Source organism: Pteropus medius, unplaced genomic scaffold, assembly GCF_902729225.1.
Source record: "Pteropus medius unplaced genomic scaffold, Ma_sr-lr_union100, whole genome shotgun sequence".
NCBI classification, from domain to species: Eukaryota; Metazoa; Chordata; class Mammalia; order Chiroptera; family Pteropodidae; genus Pteropus; species Pteropus medius.
Window position 1 is genome coordinate 13,865,926 of NW_024346667.1, and position 5,501 is coordinate 13,871,426.

Here is a 5,501-nt window from a genome sequence, read left to right on the forward strand (position 1 = left end):
CCGAGCTCGGTCAAACCGATCATGCCCTCCACCTTCTCACTCCTCTTTGTTTTGAGCACATCTGTAGTGTGTGGACCCTTCCTACTGTCACCAGAATTCCTGAACTCCAACCCCAAGGCAGTGATAGAGTCTTCCTTCTCCCAGGAACTTCCTGCCCATCCTTGAGGCCCTGGTTTAACTGCCTTTCCCTTTGGGAGGTTTTCCATAAATGCATACTGACTTAATTTTTTATTTTTTAAATATTTATTTATTTATTTTTTTAGGCAGGCAACCTTTGGTTGACCTCACAGATTACGAGGACCTTGTCAGTTTACAATCCCTCTTTTTTTTTTCTTTTTTTACACCTACAGCACTCAGTCTTTCTAGGTGGTCTCCCATCCAAGTACTAACCAGGCCCGACCCTGCTTAGGTTCTGATATCAGACGGGATCGGGATTGTTCAAGGTAGCATGGCTGTAGATTGACTTAATTTTCTTTACTCCTGTTTGTCTCACATTCTGTTCTATAGAGTGACATGTTACCGAGGGTCTGGGTCGTATGCCTTCTCTTGCCAACTAAATTCCCATCTTTGAAAATGGGAGTCAAATTTTTCATTTTTCCAATGCCTATCATAATGTTTTGTGTATACTAAGCCCTTAATAAATCTTGTTGGTTGAAAAAAATGATGATACCAAAACTAAGTAATATGCTTGAAATATTCATGAAGTACTTCTGTATTAGAGAAGCAGAATACGTAGTTACTTACATCTAGGATAAAATTTCATTTCTTGCACTTGTAATGAGGGCAGTTTCCTTGGTTTCAACATTCCCTTGGTTTTCTTATCCTTACAACTTAATATTTCACTGGGTTATTGTGAGGATTAAATAAAATAATTCAAATAAAGAATAGTGCCTGAGACATCGTAAGTTATCAAAAAAATTAATTCCCTTTCCATCATTTATTCCCATTTACACACTTTATTAAGTTTTGTTTGAATATAAATCTTTAAACTATAAGCTGGCATAACTCCAAACTTTTTCTGGAAGTAATTTATATCTAACTTTTTTGGTAGGGGTTATCTCAAAGAAAGCAATGGTTAATTAAATTAAAATAAGTATTTATTATAGTTGTCTAAAAACCTCAATCAGCTCATACTCCTTAATAAAAACGAGAAGCAGGTGATGAGTTGATCATGTGACTGAGAATCTGCAGTTGAGAGAAGGGCAGTCACTCAACTTAGGTGCAGGTCACCACAGCTCCATAAGTCAAAGTAAAGGGGGATAAACCCTTAAAGAATGCCTTCAATAGTAGATTCTAGAAGAGAGAAGATATTGAAATGAATTTCTAGTATTTAGAAATCAAGCTATAAAGATTTACATATTAAACTATCATGTAGACCCAGAGTAATGTCTGTCAAAGGAGAATTATTTTTACAACTAGAAAGTTTTACTATGAGTTAATGGACTATCTCTATCTAAACCTACTAAAACTCAAGGTTAGAATTGACTGTAATGAAGAATAATTCGAAAATAATAATCAAGATTGTTAATTTGAGAGTTAGTATTTCTTTAAATATTGGTGCGTTATACTGCTTACCACACGCCCCTCACTCTTCTTTTAGCACCTTGACGAGGCTGATTGTTCAGTTCGAAAGTCTAAAATCAAGGCAATATTTATCTGTCCAAAGTACATCATAATTATAGAATCTGAGAAGCAACAAACATTTTAAAACAGTTCTTATGAACTTAAAACAATTCTAAATATAATGCAAAACGATACAACCACACCTAAAGGTTTGAGGAGGGAGGGAAATAGGGAATCAACAAGTTATTATGTATTAGATGTTATGTCATCAGGGAAATAGAGAGTAAACAGTGAGGCCTGCCTTCCTTCACATTAGTGGCCTCACCCATTCTCCCAGATTTCTGAGAAGGCAGATAATTGCCCACCAGTAAACTCTTAAGAAAACAGCTTGAAAGGAGCCTTGAGACACATACATGGCTGTTAGCTGGCTGCTGTCTCTCATTTCTCCTGAAAGTCACAGGGACACAGACCTGACCCTCCCTGTGAGTAAACCAGAAAAGCCTGACATTTCTGTGACGACAACATATCCTTCCCATGTACAGTATTAAGATGACCCATTAACATTTTTGTTAATTCACATAAGATGTGCTTTCTTCTCCCCTTGACACATGGAAAATTGCATTAAAGGCCACGTCGGGAATGAAACTTTTCTAGCTGTGCTGAGTTTCCCCGCTTAATAGCAAGTGAATCTGTAGCATTCGCCATGTGCCAAGCACTGTTCTGAGTAGGTTTTTAATTTAATTTTACAACCTTGTGAGATCGGTACTATTATTATTCCTGATTTGCAAATGAGGAGACATAGGCACAAATGCTCAATAATTTATCCAAAGTCACATGGCTGTTGTATATTCGAGGCAGGAGGCAAATCCAGTCTCTGGCCCCATGTTGATTCCGTTGGCCACTATACTTGGAGAAAAGGCTTTGCATGCTAGATAAAAAGGTGTAAAAGAAGATGTCCTTCCTGGGGAGCACAGAAGCATACTTAAGTATAACGGCAGAACCGCCAGTCACATGTAACTGCTTCTTTAGTTACCTCTGCAGAAAAGCATACTTAAGTATAACGGCAGAACTGCCAGTCACATGTAACTGCTTCTTCAGAACCTCTGCAGAAAATCAGCTTACTATATATCAGCTTCACGTATGCATGAGTGCCTGCGAGTTTGTGGGTTTCATGTGTGCTCCTGTGTGTGTGCATTAATGAGAACATCTGTGTACATGTGTTCGTGTGTGGGTGGTGTGACTATTCACTTGTGTGTGTGCATGTGTGAATGCATGAGTTATGTGTGTGTAAGTGGCAAGAGCTAGGTTTCAAATCCAGATTAGTCTGGTTCAAAGCATACATTCTTATGCTGTATTTTCTCAAAAAATAAAAAAGAGTAAGTGATATTTCTGTTTGACTTCAAGGTCTGAAGAATCCTTTTATGTGCATTGATTGCCTCAATTGAATAAAGAAAAGATCCACCATGGAATCTTCCATTGACAGATTCAAAGGTTTCCCTGGAAAGTGGACATCAGAAGGGTTGGGAGTTGTGACAAGTTTTATGTATGTAGCAGCTGACAGGCCAGGAGGAGGAGAAGGGGGAGAAAAGAACACAGTACAGAAGTAATACCTGTACTGTATATATCATCCTTTCATCAAAAAATCTCAAAGCACATTTTGGTATATTCTACCCAGTTTTCCTATGCGTCAGTGACGTGTAGAGCATTTGCCTAATTGTGTAAGGTACACAAATGGACACTGAGAGGTTATGTCATTCTTCGAAACCAGGCAGTGGGTCAAGTTACAAATTCATCCTTTAGGAATAAAGGGTCATGGCTGCCTTGGCTTCCCAGGAGACCACAATGCATCCTTTAAACGAGTCAGCTATTTTACCACATTTAGATGAACATCACTGCATCCTTCAGGGCACCTTACCTTCTGATGCCAACTAAGTTCCCTGTTAAAAGATCGTCTTTACCTATTACCAAACTCCATAAATAGCTTCAAAAGATTCTCTTGGAAAGAATCAAAGCTCAGTCCACCTGAAGCTCTCCAAAGGAAACTTGAAGCAGACACTCTCACCTTCTGGTAACTCCGACACACTAATTTCCCTCAGCCGCCTGACTTAAGGAGTAACTCTGGCACCACGGTGGCGGGGACCTCTAATCAGATACCAAACCAGCACTGACTGTGTCAGAAATGATGTCAGATGAACGGCAGCCCCCAGACCCCTGCCTCATTTGGAGCAAACACTGAAACACTTGTTTTTTAGGCTACTTTATGACTTGCCTGAAAAATGACTTTGTTCAGCCTAGAATGCCACTAATGTATGAGGTGTTATTCCATGATTTTAGCACTTCTGCTATATGTATAACCTTCTTTTTATGCACATACCTACACAAACAGTGGAAGTATCCTTGAACTACTTATATTATCAGTGCCATATATCAGGGGAGAGACTACATGGCAAAAGGTGTGTTAATACTTTCCTGTATTTAAAATCTACTAAGAAGCAATTTTACCAAAGGTATAAGGAGAAAATGTTTTCATTTTATACCATATGGTTTGGCTTATATCGGATTTACACATTTGGAGTTTCTTATTTATTTTTAATGGTGGTCCTTCACCTCAGGTACCTGACTGGTTTTCACCTCTCCCCTTTTGGGATTCTGTCAAAGGCTGAATAGGGTTCTGAGAGATTGCTGGCCTTTCTGGTGGCAGATCCCTCATTTCCTCCTATCTCCTCACCATCTGTTTCTGCCCTCTGAGGAACAGCCAGCTGACTCCAACAACCATACCTACCTGTGACCAGGACTGGGGGAGAGCCCCCTTCCTCCTGACACCACTGTGGTTCTCGCTGTCAGTCACTTACAAGCTACCTGCACAGAGCACATTGCTTCATCTCTTTTTCCTCTATATTGTTAAAGGAACACCAGGCCCAAGCCTGGGCTCCTTCTGGAAATTATTTGGTAATAAGAAACAGACCCAGGGCACTGTTGTGAGGTGAGGCTGTGACCTTTCACCTTTGGAGACCTGGGTTCCAAGGCTGTCTAGAGGTTGGTGGTCTCTGCCTAGTCAACATCGGGTATTTTTCAATGCCACGCAACCGTATGGCATTTGGGAACATTACATGGATCCCAAGAAGGAATCGTCAGTGTGACAGGCAGGCACAGGATTATGGGAAACCACACGTCATTTTCCTGCATCGCCAACATTTCAGATCCAGTAGACTTTCTGTTTTAATTTCAGTAACCTCCACTTTTGTAGAGAATAATTTGTAAAAGGCTGGATTCTGGTAAGGGTAGATCGACTTTCTTGTGTGGGTCATGGTACTCTCAGATTCATGGTTTTGATTTAGAATATTTCTTTATAGGTTGTGATTAGTCTAGATTCTAATCCATACTTTCTAATATGAATATTGTTTTTTTTATTCATACCTTTCAATCTTTATTTTGGTATTCTCTCAAATTATATCCCAGAAACTTTTATGTAGAATGCAGTTGTTGTGATGGTGATATATAATTTTCCACCTTATTTAGCTTCAAGGATAACCTAGAATATCAATTTTATGTATCAGAGACCTACTTATCGGTTGCTTTGCTTACTTTAGAAAGAAATGCACTCCACTATAGTAACTGAGAATGGCTTTATACTATTATCGCAGTTCCAAGATTAAACTGCAGACCTTTCAAAGACAAAGCGACAGATCTTTGTAACAAAACCCTCATGGCTCCAGCTCACAAAAGTTAGTTATATATCAAACTAGCCTTGAGTGGTGCTGAGACTAGTGGGAACCACAGTATCTGAGTTCAAATCATAGCCCTGCCCTTAATCGTGTCTGTGATTCTGGACAAGTTTTTAATTTCCTCCAGGTATCTCCATTTTCTTATCTATAAAATAGAATTCATAACAGCATCCTTGGATCTATGTGAAGTTCTTGTGATTGTGTCTGGCTCAC

General features: G+C 39.2%; 1 pseudogene; it reads right to left on the reverse strand.

The window, feature by feature from the left end:
* Positions 1-341: 341 nt before the first annotated feature.
* On the reverse strand, positions 342-460 carry LOC120613629 (uncharacterized; annotated as a pseudogene).
* Between the last annotated feature and the right edge of the window lie 5,041 nt (positions 461-5,501).